Consider the following 17,969-nt stretch of genomic DNA (forward strand, 5'->3'; position numbering starts at 1 on the left):
CTAACACACAACATCTATTCTATTCCCTCAGCTCACAAGACCAGACCCACTTACTAGATGTTGTCAGACTCACAACTCAGAGCTTTGCAGTTTTTAAATGCGGTGCTTTTTCATACTTTTGTATAATTTCATGATAAACAACACTGCCAAGGTCATTAAAGTAAAACATTATATGTATAATGTATGACTTCTCTTTAGCTGTAATAAATTGTATTACATTAACCATTGCTCCTTGGGAAAAGTGCTTGTTTCTTTACTCCCCCCCCCCCCTTGTTCCTGCTTGTAGCAAATTCAAAATAATGTCACATACCTGGACCCTTCAGTTGTTATCACTCCTGTCCCTGCCATTTCTCATCCTTTTCATGTCATTGTCTCTGATGTCTTGTATGCATCCTCTGTGCTCTCTCTGTTATTTTGGCGTGTGTTAACAGGATTGAGATGAAAGGAAGGCACTGGATATAGGAAAGTATTTTTTCACTATAATGTTGATGGCAATAACAGGAGTAATGTTTAAAATTTGAGTCTATAGAACAAGTAATGGGGCCTTGATGTTAACTGGTCTGTAACTGTAATGCGATTGTGCTACTGAAATTCTAACGGTATGCATTTAATGCTTTCACTCTAGAAAGTAATGCAGTTACATGTTCTACTTGTGTCGTGTTACTGCCCTAATCCGCTAATAACTAAAATAAACACAAAGTTTATCTCTTCTTCCCCTTCACTCCCACAGCAAGACATTTCATATTTTTCACTTATCCACATATTTTTAAATTATTTTTTTGTAGGCGTCCTTCCTTGGTAACTACATACAAGTAGTTTTGGTTTGTCATTCCCATCCTTTCTCCCACAGTGGAAATAACAGCTCCAGTGTTGGCTGGTCCGTGATGCACAGCTGCTGTACTGCCGCTTTATTAATGGGATTCAGAAGCTCATCTGAGCGTTCCGATAATGGAACAATGGAGGATCCCGCTTTGACAATCCTTCATCTCTGAGATGCTACAATTGATCACCAATTCAATTGCTAACTGTAGAAAATTGAATTTCTAGCCCTAACATTGTTCGTTAACCACGGTGCCGATGAGATGGCCATCCAGATTAATGATAATGGGAGGCAGAGATGGCTTCTGAGACGGCCTGTGAATTTGATTAGCTCCAGACGGCTGTGGAGACAAAGAGCAGCCAGTCAGACTCTTATGTGGAAGTACTTAATGAAAACCCTGCATGGAAGGTAATTGGGAAATGTTTGTCTGGCTGCACACTTCTCAACTTACTGTACTCAGTCTTTAAACCTATCTCTCTTCAATCTCGCTTTGACTGTTGCTTTCACACACACACACACACACACACACACACACACACACACACACACACACACACAGACTCTTTGTATTAATTTTCTCTAATAACATTATCTTGCTTATAGAAGGTAAAGGAGTCACAAAACAATAAATAAACAAAATGCGCATGTTTTTAGAAGCTTTTTTTGCTATTGATAGATTTATTTGGCCAGACTAATTAGGGTTCTCTTGAAATAGATTCCACAGTATCAAGATCTCATCTTTTACAAACTTGTTTTTTCCACATTCTTAAGCTGATGATACACAGAGCAACTTTTAGAGCAATCGTGCAGGGTGGTGGTAATGAGTAAAGATTACTACCGTAATCCCCTTCCCCAACCACTCCGCAACCAGCCCCGCACCGCTGCTCTGCTCGGACTTGCCCCTAGCAACATTGCCAAGCAACATTGCTCAATAAGTTGCCCCATGTATCATCAGCTTTAGGGGCTAAAAGCAACTGCAGCGTGAACAAAAATGACCTTCACTTCTGTTTGCTTGTTTTACTGAATTCAGCATGACCACAATATGCCTGAACTCCTGGACTATTTGTTGTGAACTCACACTTAAAACAAGACAGGTCTATGACAATTTTTAGTAGAGCTTTTTAATTGTATTAGCGTTTGTGCGCAAGACAAAAAAAAAAGAGTGACCAAGACAGACTCTCTCGGTCTCCTTGACAGTCCTACTCATGTGTCTCAGCACCGACTGTTCTCCCCTGGTGTCAGCGGTGCTAGTCAGACGCTGCCAATTAAGCAGTGGTAGAAATGGCTCATATTTCCTTCCCCTCTCATCAAAATGAGACTGACTCATTTGGACTAATGAATAGAAGGATAGCTTTTAATATGGTAATTTCTGCCACTGTGTTTGACAGGGTAGAGCAGACATTCCCAGTATTTTGATGTGATCTCAGTAGTTTCATTTCATGGTTATGTGTGGGGGAAGCAGCTGTGAAGAGGTTCTTTTTCATCTTAATCAAACACCTATACTTCATTAATGTACAGCTATACCAAAACCCTATGAAGAGTATTGACATTAAACATACCACAGAAGAGATAAACCAGGTCAATTGTCTCGTTTAATTACACCTTAGTTATTAGAGGAGGGAGGAAGTGAACTCTGTGTTGTTGAACCCATATAATGCATGCTCCCTTAAAGTCAAAGCCCATATTTTCAAAATACCATCATCCTAAACCTGAACTTAATTGACAGACAAGGCTACAGTCAGCACCTCTGAGGAGCATGTGTGTGTGACATGTAGCATGTATGTTTGTGTTTGTTTGCATGACTGTTAATTTTGTGTGCGGATGGTGCAAATGGACACTGCAGAGAGAGATGAAGGGGGACGAGGAGGAGGGGTGCAGCTGTTGGAAGAGAGCCCCTATTGATGATGAATGTTTGTAGATAAATTAGCTTTCTCCACTGTGTGGGATTCACTCACCGTGGACATCCCTTAACATGGGACACACTGTACATTGTTTCTGTTCCCTTTGTTACATCTGTGTCCAGATCCTCTTTTACAAGCTGCACGCCAGCTGCAGTTTCACCACTGGGTTATTTGACTCCAGTGGGAGAACCAGGGGATGTGTCTCTAACAGTTTCTAAGAAAAGTGTCTTGTGTTTTGGAGCTAAGTATTCAACTACTTTGTTATCAAGGAACAATACATGTTGAGCATCTTTCTTAGGCTTGTGAATAGCGTTCTGGATACAAAAATGTATTAGAAACCTGTTACATTCTGGGTGCAAAAGGCAGCCAAGGTTAATTTACTGGATGAGGAGGCCGTTATAACCCTCTCTTTAGCGTGTCTCTTCATTGGCCTATTTTAAATCCCCCCTGAAAACAGGAGTTAATTAGGAACACCAACAGAAGAGAAATCCAAGGCAAGACACCAGCTTTTATTTTAGACTGAAAAAGCACAAATGCGTTTGCATCCACACTCAATTACTTGCCAATACATTTTTGAAGTGCCTGCCTTGGACAGTGTGTTTTTGCGCTAATTCATTTACATGGGGCAATATTATTAAAAAGTAAACACAATAGAAGCTCTTTGTGAGGTTAAACCTGCTTCTAATTAACAAAGAGCAAATTTGAAATGGGAATTAGTCTATGAAAGGGAGCTTGTTAATGAAGTGTGTGAATAGAATGAAAGAAGAAAGCACACGGCCTTCCCATGCTGGAGAAAGGTTAATGACTGCATGGAGCAGACCAGGAGTGTCTTTCCTCTCACTGTGCTCTGGGTCCTGATCCTCAGGGCATTCCTTCTTGTTGGACCTTTGTTTTGCATAAACGCTCTATTTTCAAAACAACCCACTATGTCCGATTACTGTCATTTTAATATTAATAATATGGCTTCATTATTGGGGTTCAAACTCCAAAGCGGTAGAACTCCATTGTCTTCGGTTTATTATTTATGTGAAAATCTTACACAGAAATATGAGCCCAATCGTCCAAATGGTGGCTCTGTAATACATTTTTTTTAGATATCGATGCATGAAAATCACAAAATGTGCAGATTATGTCCCATAAGGACCTGAACCATACCCTGAAAGTTTCATTCAAATTGGCCTCTAGGGGGCTACAAATGCAACAAATGGGCATGTTACAACACAAATAAGACTATAAATAAGAAATTGTTTGTCCAGTTGTTACAAAATTTGTATAATAATAATAATGTTGGACCACCTGTGTGAAACTATTGATGAAATTGCCAAAGCGGGAAAGGCAAATTGCCTCTTGTGGCTATATTTTTATGCATTTCATTAGCAGAGGGTCATATTGAAATCTTGGCATGCTTGCATTGTTAGTTTTTACATATAACATGCAGTATTACATATACTACTGAAAAGGTTGCCCTAAGGACAAAACATCACGTAATGTATGTTGTTAATCATGCTAGCAGCATGGCTCTACGGGTGTCAATTTTGGTCGGTCGCTTGGTCAGTCGGCCCACCACTTTGGTCCAGGCTAATATGTCTCAATCCTGACTTGAATTTGGTTCAGACAATCACCCAGTTATCGTCTAGCAGCCTCATCAGGTCAAAACTTTGATTTGTCCATCACTTTCATTTTAGACCAAGCTAATGACCATGAGGCTGTGCTGTTATTTGTGTTTAATGCCAATTAGCAAATATTAGCATGCCAACATGTTAAGTAAGATGGTGGAAAGGATAAACATTATACCTGCTAATCATTGTGACCATATTAGCATGCTGAGATTTGCATAATAGCACATAGCACTGCTGTATAGCCTCTCACAGCATTGTCATTAAAAAAATTTAATGTGACATATTCGTTGAAAATTATATTTTATGCCGTCACCTGGAGAGTCCAATTCAGTGACTAAGAAAGGGAAACAATGGATAATTTCAGGGTTAAGTTTTTCTTTAGTTTTTCCGATGGCAAGATTCATGATTGCATTCAATATGTATATAAAATATCCTGTTCCCCTTCCACTGCTTTAATTCTACACTGCTACCACACTGTCTGAAGTCACGCCAATTGATTTTAATTGTTCCTGACTTGGAGATGAAGCTAAACATAGACAAAGTATTGAATTTTCATCCTTCATTTGAAACAATATAGAGGCCACTGGGTGTAGTTTTCATGAGGATGGTGATTACGGCCCTGTGTCACAGGCATAAGGGAGGATTTCAACTCAACCTGATAACTTATTCCATATTATAAGATTTTTTGCATATATCACTAATTATACGCAATTGTTTATGTAAATATAATATTGTGGTAATATTATGACAACACCTTAAAAACATCAACTCATCCCTCAGTGGTACAGTAGTGCAATGGTCTTCATGTACATCATTACTTCATATAGCCAAATGACAGAATAATCAAGTTCATGCACTATAATAGAATGACAATACCATTTTTCTAACCACCTGTTTCACCTCTGCTAAAGTATAAGTCATTGAATAAAATAATTTTTGCTTTCATGGAAAATGTAGGCAATAAAATACTCTTGTATTGTATCCATACCTATCCACAAATAGACAAGCGGAATTTGGTGCTCAGGAACTGTAACGAGAGCTTACCTCCTTAAATCCAACTTGATCTGTGTAGTAATGGTTAGAAGCTGATTTAGAAATATAAAACTTAATTTATTAGAAATGTTTACTGTATACTTGCCAGCAGTCCCAAATATTTCAATTTAACAGATGTCAGTACAAGACATTCTTGCCTATTCTCATAAACCCCTGATGATAGATAGTCCGTTTCTGGTGTTTTACAAATGTTTGTCATGTTTCACATCTTACTGCCAAAGCCCCTTTTGGATTTTATCCATGTAAAGAATTTTTGAAATCTTCATTTTGACCCTGAGCTTAGTTTTTTTGTCGGTGATGTTGATGTGCATAGCCAGTGACTCTAGACGTTGCCTTTACCACTATGGATATTGTATCCTAATCTCATGTGATAGTAATACTTTTCAGACGAATAATACACTCTTTAGTTGAAGAGATGATTCGAGGGTTTTGAGTTCATCAAAGAGCCCTTTAAGGACAAGGTTTTCATGCCAGAGATTTCATCTTGAGAGATTGGCACAATCTCTTCTTTGTATATGTTATAAAATCTTTTGCAGTGGGTTATTAACCACTAGTGTTAAAACAGCATGCATGCTTTTCCCATGTACTAAAAAATTATACATAAATGAAGCCACAGTGTTGGAGGGAACACCTGTAAAGCTTTGCTCTGGATCCTCTCTCCGCCTCTCTCCAGCTGGCCTTGATGCTCTTGCTGAGGCCAGGCACACTCTCACCATGGTTTTCCATGTTGGCAGGGACTGCTTGCCTCTTTCAGGAGAACACACTCACAAACTATGGCTTCTGGGGCTCAAAGCTTCTGGGGTTTCACTTGCATCTTGGCCCACCTCCTCATCAACCCCTTTGCAAACCAAAATAGACTCCATAATTCATCCCAGCCAATCCAGCAAGAATGTAAATAAAGAACAAAAGTTGCCTGTTCTACACATATTGGGGCCTCTTTGGGAATAGAGCTTTCTTAAAACTGATCCTGCTGCAGACCTGACCCCGGCCATTTCTCTCCACTGCATTTTCTAAAGCAACAGTACAGGGCAGGGCGCCATAGTTTCTGTGGTGCCCTTATCTCACATTGGCAGACACTGGATCTCCCCATAGTCTGGATTTCCGACTGAGCCTGAGCTCCTATGGCCGCGCTGTTCCTCTCTCATCTGCACGGCCATCTCCTCCTTCAATCCGTCTAAAACTAATTGACTTTAATTTGTCTTTTTTGCCCTCTTACAGTGAAGTGTACCTTCTGAATTCATCAGTCATGGTGTCAATTAAAAAGGCATCACCCAATAAAATCTGTGGACAACTGATGTTAATTAATATCAGAGGTTTATAGTGCGTGGTACAGGTCCCAGCATGGCTCCTAGCACTTGATAACCATTTGGCCATGCACTTTGAGTGCCATTTTGGAGGTAGAGACTAATGAAGCTTGTCGGCTAAAATGAAGCCAGACTGTGAAATAACCTCATCAGGTACAATATCTTAACACAATCAGAGCATTAGCACCTTCATTTGGACACCATCTCACTTTCATTTTTTGAATGCCATCAGAATCACAGGACACATAATTAATAATGAGAATATGAATAATGGCTAATTAAATTTGCATAAAACATCATCCAAAAATGTAATATGGGCTGAGTACTGATTGCCTCGTCTAATAAATTACATACAGGTTTTCATACAGTTACTTCTTACTCCTTAAATGTTTTTCTGTTTGATTAGTGTCCTAAATCTAAGATTTCCGTCAGATTGTCACATTTCCTGATACTTATGGTTGAGTGCTACAAAGCCCAAAAGTAGTCCGTTTAATGAACCTTATATTAATAATACATTGTCAGTGAAATACTTGTCACACTCCTAAATGGTACTTCACTGATGCCTAGTGCTCCAATTTCTGAATTCTGAAATAAGCATTTGAGATTTTAATACAGATTCAAATTAAAGATGATCCAGTATAACTATACCTGTAGCTTTTTTAAACCCCCCACAGTACACATTGCAACCACCTGTTTTTGCATTATTAACACAACCTTAAAATGCTATGCTAACATTAACCAATTGTAACAGTTAAGTCAAAAAGACATTTCAGTCACAAATATGATATGACACTGTACCAGCGCAACACACTTTAGGGAGAGTCTAAAGAGGGAGCTTATACAGCAAGTATTTTGCGGTAATCCAGTAGCACCTGCGATCTTTGCCACTTGTCCACTGGGAATAATTCGCTGTGTAGTGGTGATGATCTGGGGAGATCTCCGTTGTGTGTAGATACAACAATATCAAACAGTAAATGTTTTCTCTACATTTCACATAATCGCACAATGTTTCCTCTACAAAACATTGCTTGGCCTGTGCAGTGAATACGGCAGCAGTAATTACAAGTTTCAGTATACTTAATTATTATGATGGATTATGAAAGCCACTGAGGTTATAATGAGTCATTTCATTCATGAAGCACAATATTGCCCATACAAACATGGTCAACTGTTGAAAGTTGATCTAGCAGCTTTTTGAATTGGTCAGAACATAGAGGAGTAATAGAAGGAACTTGCCTTTTAGCAGAACTCCTAGTGGTAAGATAAACCCCTGGAGTTTAATGCATTGCCAGCTTAACATTTTGAAGTGTGCATGCCTGGAGGGTGAAGACAGAATGACCATCTGATTGTATCACATCATTATCAGATGGGTAATTAGCAATTTGCTGGGTAGAAGGTTGTCCTTCATTACCATAAGTGGACAAACTGTGTAGCTGTTAGAAATGCCAAGTAAACCAGTAATGTAATGTCCGAATAAATGAAGGCAAAATTGGTAACCCTTTCAAATTCTTTCAAAAACCTGATGCAAGAAGTTTCCTTATTGGCTGACTGTCTCAAAAATGAACCCTTGCAGCACCTCGACAACAAGGTCTGGAGTTTAATTTATATGAAATAATCACAAATTAATTTGAAACCCCATTATTGGTATTGGACAAATTGCAATTAGATGTTGTCCTCAAGTGTTATAGTCCTATAGCCATTGCCACCTATAGACAAGTTAGCACACCTTCTTTGGCTTTACACTGTCTTTTTGTGTGGTTGATGGTTTGTCTCTCAGTCTTTGTTTCCCTTTCTGAATTATTTTATAATCTCCTCTCTGTCCATCTTTTTCTTGGTCTTTCCCTTTCTCTATTCTTCTGTAGCTTAGAATTCCACCATGACCGTGTGCTGGTAGTATGAAAGAAGCACTCTGACTGTATTGTAAACTAAAGCACTTGAGCCTCTGAACAAAAGATGCCTTTACCACAGACATTCCTCTGTGTCTCTCTCATTTCACAACAGCTAAGTGAGGAACGTTGCTCTTTTTCAGCAGCCTCAGCTATCTGCTATAAAATCTGCTAATTGCTGTCTCTTAAATGACTGACATCCAATGATGCCCATTGTCTTGGTTGAGTATCTAGTCAATACTTAAGCCATTTGTTCTGCTGATTGGCAGTATCTAGCAATGTTGCCTTGTGCACTATAATTATTATATTATTTTTCTGTTATGATCGCAGTCCATATTACACCTGACCCGTGTCTATTTCAATTTAAGACTGAAAGAGAGCAGCCTTTGGGAGCTGGATGGACAAATGTTATACTTTTGAATACCCAATGTGCTTTAGAGAAAAATAACAATGACATTCATGCACTCACTTCTAAGCATGCTACTGATAGGCAGAAGAATATGGCAAATGAAAAGTTTAAAGGCTTTATATTGTGTATCATTGTCTATAGGTCCTTATGTGTGTCTTGTTCTGCCTCTTGGCATAGCAGGTGAGGTCCTGTTGACCTTACACTGTGTGTGTGTGTGTGTGTGTGTGTGTGTGTGTGTGTGTGTTTGCTTGCTTGCTTGCAATTTCTTATTTCTTCATACCGAGAAATTTGTCACCAAGACAAATTCTTCTGCATTTATTGCACTTATCGATTAAAGCAATTCTCATTTTGACTCTGAAATACAATTTTCTCATTGGTACATGGTGACACCGTTCACCTTCACAGTGTTCAGTATTCTGGCTGGAAATGATTAAGAATGGACTAGCTGGCCCGCATTGAGTTTCAACCGCCAACGTTTGTAGTCACCCACCCCGGTCCACTCCAGGGCATGAAACAATGGCCGCCACATTAAAGGTTTTAATTAATCACCCTCAAAAAAGATTTGCATTTCTCAAGGATTTCTTAAGATGGTGTAAATGTATGACCAACTTTATATTCAAATCACACTTAGTGTGAAATGTGAGCTTAAATGGTCATTGAAATGACAAATTTCACAAAGCAAAGAAACCAATGGTGATAATACATCTTCTACGCTCTGTCAAATACACATTAAAGCTGCTCAAATTAACTGCACCTCAGGACAAGACCAGGAGTCAGGGAAATGAGCAGGCAATCTAAGGAAACGGCCAACCGGTACATTTTCACCCTTTAATAGAAGAGGCTCAAACATAAGTAAATGTTTGGTTGTATTATACTCATTAAAAATTCAGAACATTTATCAGAGTCAACTGAGGCCATGTGTTTCTCCGTTTCTGGCCTTGCGGGTCGGATTTGTGGCGACAGACGGTGGCTTTGTGTGGTTAGGGAGTTGGCGGGTGACCCCACAAGGAGCACCTGTCCAAAAGTGGACCTGCTGCTCACTGTGTTATGCCTTGTGGTGGGTTTGGCATTAACCCCACTGTCATGTTCCTCTCTCCTCACTACCCTCTCACCCCAGCCCTAAGATACACATAACCTGCCAGATCCATTCTGTCATCGCGGGATTAATTAAAATGCTACACAGCAAAGGCACTGGATCCCTTTGGGACTGTGGTATATGCATGAGTGACATACACACGTGTAAGCGCCCGCACACACAGTCCTGTCTGACAGTGCCAGGTTGACGTGTTTAGTCACCTCAGGGGACATATAGCCAAATGATCACCTCTAGTGATGGATGGACATATTTCAGCTCAGAGTCCCTTTTTTAAAGTGTTGTCCAATAATGGATTGGCCATATTTGTAATGTGATACATTACTTATGTCTGACTAAGTGAATTTGCCCCAAACTATGACCATCTGGCTCATGCTGAAGATTTGCATTTGCATAGTTTTTCTTGCAGTGACAACTATTTTGTCACAAGTTCCAAATTACGTATTCTCATTGTTGTGTTTTATTCATGCCTCTCTCACAAGGCACGCTATTCATTTGAAGGGATTCAAATAAATTGAGAAGAAAAGGAGGTTACTTATTTATCCCAGACCCCAGTGATGCCCTGGCAGAGAGACAATGGAGGTGAGGGATACTAAATGAATTCTGTTGTCCTGAGTGCTATCCCTGGCTATCAACATAATTTGATTAGTGACCTGGTAACTATGAATGTGTGGGACCTCTTGATTCAAGTCCATTGGGGCTCCTAGGGCAAGAGTCCATGTTACAGGGCTCAACCCCCTTCCATTGCGACCCTGCCCTCATGTCATGTATGCACACAACCAGGCGAATGGGTGATTAATGACCAAGCTCGTGGTGCCATTGACAACTTCTGGTGACTCTACACAAAAGCCATCACCCATGTCACATTAGCACCAGTCTGGGAACATTTGGCCGTTTGCTGCTGGTCTGAAACACAGGGAATATATGGTAGACAGATGTATGTATACAGAGTATGTCTGCCTTGTCCCTAGTAAATATAAAAAAAATCTACGTTTTCTCATTATTTCAGTTTTACTTGTTTTTCCTTCAATACTCTATGCTTTTGGTTGGCCTCTGCACCACGTACAGTAGATTCCCTTTATACTTTATAATATAATATTATAATATCATCTGCTCAGCGTGCATTTCCTGGCATCTCCTGATTTCATTAGCGCACTACTTCCATCAATGTATGTCTTCTTCGTCAGTTGTGTCTCTGGCTAATAATAATCCAGCATAATTAGAAAATGAAGAATGGGCCTGCCAGCATTCCCAGCAGTGTTTTCTGAAACTGGAAACGTTCCTCTTCTGCCTAAGTTTTTGTTTAAATGAAATGTCTGCATATTAAAGGAGATGAATAATTAGTAGCCTTAAAGCTTCTGATTATATTAAATTTTCATTTGACTCCTGAAGAGCTTTAATTTGTTAGGTGCACACAGTCTTTGGTTTATTGGGTAGCAAGAAGAACAGTCTCACAAGTGTGTGCGTGTGGGGGGTATCATTTATTGAGTCTGCTGCCAAACTGAGATCACGTACGTGCATTCTGTCTATTTTCCAAACTTCCGCGGTATATTCAGATCTATCTGCCTTCTACAGGAAGAGTGAAGTGTGAATTAATAAGCCCCATTTCTGTCTACCTCATCTACAGAAAGCTGTTTTCACCATAGCTATCACCTTCCATGTGAATTGTTGTTAATGACATCTGTGACTGGGGTGTAACCTTTAGCACTCCAGCCTCCTCGCCGTATGTCTCACTCTTACAACACTATGAACAGGTGGGATTTTTTCCAAAATTTCCCAAGACATTTTTATTTTACTTTTTAATCTTGCTTTAAATGCATTCACTGAATCCGAAATTAAAATCCTCAAAAAGTAATGAAGTATGTTTTGTAGATTTGCATATTTGCAGCCAAAACAACTAAGCTTTGGTTACATAAGGAATCTGTGATGTTTTCTACACAAAAAAAAAACTTTTAAAAGAATTTTTAGAGAATTTTTTAAAGCTGTAGTGTGTCCGCTTGCGATGCCCCCACAACCTAATGCTACACCTCCATGACCCATTTTGACAGCTATTTTGGTAGCCGCTCAAAAATACACTAAAATTACTTGAGAAATAAGGGTCAATCCTAAAAACCGATGCAACTATGAGGTCTTTATTCTTACATTCTTTCAAATAATTTGTTGAAAAGAAACCCTCAACATTATAATTGAATATTGAATTGTCATGGTTGCATGGCTTTACACTGTGGGTAGTGTATAGGCTTACATAACATATATCTTATACGATGGGTTCATGTAGTGCTGCAACTAATGATAGATTCAATGGAATAGTATTTGATTTATAAATTTAAACCTCCTTGCAACCAAAGTGATATCTTTTAATTGCTTGTTTTGTTTGACCAATCGTCCAAAACCCATAGAAGAGAAAAGCAGCAAATATTCACATTTCAGATGCTGGAACCAGAGAATATATGACCTTCTTTCTTAATATATGACTGAATTGAACAACATTTATCATTTTCTTATTTTACTAATCTATTTATATATTTTTAATAGCACAATTCTTCTGTTTATGTTTTTCTTTCACATTTGCTTTGGCATTGTAAACGTCTGTTTTCCGTGTCAATAAAACACAATTGACTGAAATATTTAATCGATTTTCAAAATAGCTGACTAATCTTTGCAGCACAAGATTAGTATTTGTGTTCAAGTGTTGTTGTATTATTGTATTTTGTGATTTGATCATTGTTTCATTATAATGGTCACAACAAAGGGATTACTAAGCATCCTAACAATTAAGTGGAAAGTTAGATATGGTAGCATTGCCAGATGTTAGTTTAAGCTGCGTGTCTATGGACGCACACATCCCTGTTCATTTGAGGCAGGTTTTAAGCAACAGCAGTCTTAGGATTACAGTGGCTTAAATCCTTTGACCTCCCCCCCCCCACCCCAGTGTACCACTCGATTGGAATAGATTCAGACTTATTCAAAAACAAAAGAATTTCTCCTCATCCTTCTTCTCCCCACCCCTGCCCTTTCTTTCCATTTGGATTCTCAAATTCCTTTAAATGAAAAATGATTCTCTCTTTCTTGGTATTTTGTACAACAGACAGTCCCATTTTGCTCCCCCCTCAATGGGGAGGAAATGAGTTGTGGGAGCAGATTCCTCTCACACAGAGATCTCAGTAATCGTGTGGCTGCGTGTCACCAGCACACCACAGTGACAGCAGCTTTTAATTAATCCCACATCCCACCACCCTGCCCTGCCCATTGGTGGCTTCTCCCCCAAACTTTTCCCTGTTAACTTTTTTCTGTGTGTTTGTGAGTGTGTTAGAATGATCTGGTGGGGGTGGGGGGGGTTCCTAACTGCAGTCTCTCGACCCGTAACAGGGATGTGTGCATAACTTGTATAGTTACAGGATGACACTGCTGTCACTTTTCCACACTTCTAAAAGCGGGAGACAGCACGCTAACTGCGTTCACGTGTTTCAGCCCTCCAATGTCAGCTCCCCCAACTCTGTCTCCAAGAGTTTGGTAACTGTGACTGAAACTATGTGAGTACACCAAGCCCACATGCAATGTTAATAACCCTTTGTGGTGGTTGGCCTACACTGGGTCATGGATGTTACCCCTTTGCTGCACTGCAGAGATCTTATGTCGAGGTGCTTGAGGACAGCGAAATAATGAGGCCTTGAAGTGTCTGTGTTCTCCTTCTGGTGCCCTGATGAATGGTGACAGGTTGTATTTACAATCCTAAAAGGTGCTGACACTGCTGAATTCTGCACTTCTTGGAGAAGTACCAAAACATTGCTACCCTTGAGCAAATGTCTATGTGTTAGCTCCAGCTAAGGTGTGGAGGAGCTGCTGTCTGAGTGAATGAGTGGCATGATGGACTTCTCTGGAGAGATGGACTAAGCTCTTGCCTGAAGGTCAATCTGTCAAAAAGGTAATATCCGACCTGATGAGGAGTTTGGCCCTGCTTAATCTCCCAACATCTTGGAAGACATTGTTAGGTGTATGAGTGGGAGAAGCCTCAGCATATAATTGATGTAATTAATATTGGCCTTCTTGTTACGCAAATGTTATTTAGTAGACTTGGTTAAAACCATGCTGTTTGATGGACAGTGTGGAACGTTTCTTGTCATTACTGATGAACCGAGTATGCAAGGTTGCTGCATTTTCTGTTGGTTTCCCACCAGAAATGAATAAGACAGCTGCAGATGAACACTGCAGTTACACACCTTGGCTTGTTATTCAGTATGTCTTGGCTGTAGCACGCATTAGGTTAGCAAAGTGGTCTAAACTTGCATGCGATTAGGCTGTCAACATCTGAAAATAATGAGCTGCAGACATAGCCACATTGGCATGCAAATACTGTACTGACATTTAAAGCTGGCTTAACATAAATGAGAGAAGAGAATGGATCGAAGAGGAGCTTTGGCCTCCCACTGCAGAGCTGCAGATCTACTGGGGGTAATGGACAAGTTGGACCCCTTAGAACCTTTAGGAATGAAATAATTATTCCTCTGCATCAGACTTCATGGACAAATGGGACTGAGGGTCGATTAAGTTCCAAGGGAGACGTGGTGTTGATCTCATAAAGGGCATCAGGAGATGTATGGCCTCTTACAAGATCATTTAAACCACTTAATGGAGGACAGGAATTAATGGCTGCCATAGAGCAGAGTCAATTATATGGATATTTTCATAACATATTGTGTATAATTCATAGTGCAATGGCACCAACACCAATCAGCCCCTCTGCTTTTGTTTTTGTTATAGCCTGTTTTTAAATGAGATTATTGACTATAGAATAAGTTGCTATCTTCATATAGTAATATAGATGTGTTGTCATTGTCCATTGTGGGGTGGCACAGTCTTGATGGCGATGGCTCTTGTTAATTTGTATTAATGTCAGATAATTTAGAGTTGCGATGGATGTATGTGCACGCCTTGTGCTCTCAGGCAAAAAATTGGATTCATTAAGAAGACTGAGGAGCTGGTTAGGTTTTTTGGCCCTGTGGTTTCAGGTCATTGAGTAATGTGAGGAGATGGAGAGGGTCTTGGCCTGGAGGGTGGTAGATGGGAGCTGGTCAGAGACAGAGTGGAGAGGACAACACCCCCCACACAGGAGCACATCACTCACACTGACACGTCTCTCAGCGGACACACTGTTTTCTCCCCTCCGCTCTTTTACAGCTAGAACAGGCTGTGCTTGTGACTGAGAGCAACAAAGTCACATGACAGTCTTGGGACAATTTTAAGGAAGGGATGTGATGGCTTGAGGTTATTCTGCTTGCATGCATACCAATCAGTATGATTGTCTGTTTGTGTTCGTTTAGATGTGTGAACAATATGCACTGGTTCCCATGAAAGTACAAGTAATCATAACCACTATAATGTTCATAATTACACATAAGAAGACAAAGCATACTCACTCATGCGGACATTCGCCTGGGTAAGCATGAGCCTCATATTGTCAAATGCAATCATGAATGGGTGATGAAGATGGCTTGAAAATCAAAAACATCCTGTCAGGTACAGGAATAGTCAAATGACAGTAAAAGTGGTCTTTGTTTTATATGCCTTTGAGGATTCTGCATTTCCCGTCATAGATACTCATTTGTGTGTATCTCCATGACCACAGCCAGACATTCACAAGCATGTTTGCATTAATAACAGCAAATTTGAACATCAACATTCACAGTTTTCTTGTCTTTTTTATACCTCATACACATGAACACACACACACATTTTACAGATTGGCAGAAGTGCAGACTTTCTGGGAGGCCCTGAGCCTTGGTTTGGTTTCTGACCCCAGCACCACTCTGCTCAGCATTTAGAGTCCATTAAATCATGGGTCTGTTTGATGTGCAAGCTGTGTGCAATAGGATATGAGGGAAAAGCAAGCGCCCCTTTGTTTTTGCTTTGAATATGTGGTTGTTTTTGGAATACCAGACTATGTACTGATGAAGCACACTTTTTAACAAGAGTTTAATAACAAGGGGCTTTTTTCCTGGGTAATATTTTTTTTTTAGAACAAAATGTTCAATATGCCGAGGTGCTGCAAGACATCCCATTTGACTGTACATTACTACCATTAAGTAGTATGTGACCAGACTATTGAACTTTGATTATTCCTTCATGCTGACACATTGCTGTTGATTTGTGTCACCCTTGTGTCAAGTCTTAGCAATTTATCTTGTTTTGTAGAATTTAGTAAGGCGCCCTAGTCTAGCATGCCTAATCATGTTGATAAACCATCTCATTTTAAAATGGCAAATTAAAAAAATCAAATTGGTCTCCTCTGTATTAACGCATGGTTTTAACTTTATGCTGTGAGCCTTTGTATGGCTCTGAGGGGAATTCAGCCATTAGCTAAACATTTGACCTTTTCTTCTTAGTGTTTTTCCCCATAATTTCTGGCGTCCCTGCTAAGAATGCCCTGATATGAACGCTAGGGGGTCTCTCCAAAACAGAGCATGCATATGGTGGACAGGTTGCCTATTAGAGTCCCTGATGACTGGCAATGTCTTGTGGGCACTGATATTCATCCATTTTTCATCTCTTGAGATCCTTGAACTGAGTCTGACCTTACCTCAATGACCTCTAATCAGTCCTAGGGTCACATGGCCTGTGCTTTTTTGATCTTACTAATGGTGCTGATGGAGAAGAACCATGCCTAGCCATTGGCAATGGTGAGGTCATCCAAGGGCGCTTTGATAAGAGCATCTATAGGAATGCAAATGTGACTGACTGCCTGACCAGTACCATAACAATAGGAATAACAGCAGCCTGGGGCAGACAGTGCAGCTGCCCCCATTAGCTTTAAACTCTGGGTTACATAAAAGACAAACATAATTAGCTTCTGTGTGTGTCACACAGGAGACAAATGCATGTGGCATCATGTGTTGTTTAAAGACTTGTCTGACCTCAGTGAGAACATGAGAGTGATTAAGGAATTGTTTAAAAGGACACATGGGTTAAGGGTCATGAGTGATAAGTGAGGTCACGCAGGGTTGTCAGCAGTCTGGATCATCAATTTTGCCTTATACTTGGGAAAGCCAAAATGCACAAAGCTGCTCTGGTTAATGTATTATTTTTAGTGAAAGTCACAACAAAAGAATGCTGCTTTCACCATTTGGCTTAACTGTAATTTATCACACAGGTGAGAGAAAATGTGAGAGCGGCTTGCTCATTCTCAGAGCTTTAAAGTGGTCCGCTACAAACCTGTGTGAGTAATTTACTTAATACCAAAAGCTAATCAGTAACACATAAAAGATTACTGTTCCTGCTAAAGAAATTTTAGTGATCTCATTGATATACTATGTTTGTAGTCTTTCTGGCTCAAAAATAACACTTTTTGAGAGGTTCTAGCAATTACTAGACATATGGACACTGCTCAAGCGGCAGAGCCCTTTTTCATTTCTCAACATTTGTAGAGCTGCCTCATTCATCAGGGAGAAGCTGAAACTGTGAGGCCAGCTGAGATCTCCTCTTACACATATACTGCTAGGCCAATAATACCAATGAGAAAACTGTACAACTTTTTGTTTGGTTTAATTTACTTAAAAACAGATCATAGCACATTATATTGTTTCTTTTATGCTTTTGTAGGTCAGCATAAAATGTGAATATAGTGTGTTGCAAGGTTTTATCATGTAGTTTTTCTTTTTTCTTTAGTCAAATAAGATAGGACTATGGCTGAACAGTCAAAGTACAAAAAAACTATTGACCGCATTCATGTGGAAACTATTACTATTCAGCATTCTAAAAGTAGACTGTCTGTTTACTGTTGACTTTGCAAGTCAGTGTGATATATATTTAGTGTAAAGGGCAGGGTTAGTGTGAACTTAAGGTTTGGATAGCTTGTGCAGCTTTTAGCGGCTCCCCTTACTGTAATTA

The 17,969-nt window shown here is 39.7% G+C and overlaps 1 protein-coding gene across 6 annotated transcripts in view; it reads left to right on the forward strand.

Moving 5' to 3' along the window:
• The window catches only part of macrod2 (mono-ADP ribosylhydrolase 2), a 388,574-nt gene that overhangs the window by 49,055 nt on the left and 321,550 nt on the right, over positions 1-17,969 (forward strand). The window lies entirely within an intron of this gene.

Source organism: Micropterus salmoides, unplaced genomic scaffold (genome assembly GCF_014851395.1).
Source record: "Micropterus salmoides isolate LMB-PRFRI ecotype aquatic unplaced genomic scaffold, ASM1485139v1 Ms_hic_scaffold_22, whole genome shotgun sequence".
Taxonomy (NCBI): Eukaryota; Metazoa; Chordata; class Actinopteri; order Centrarchiformes; family Centrarchidae; genus Micropterus; species Micropterus salmoides.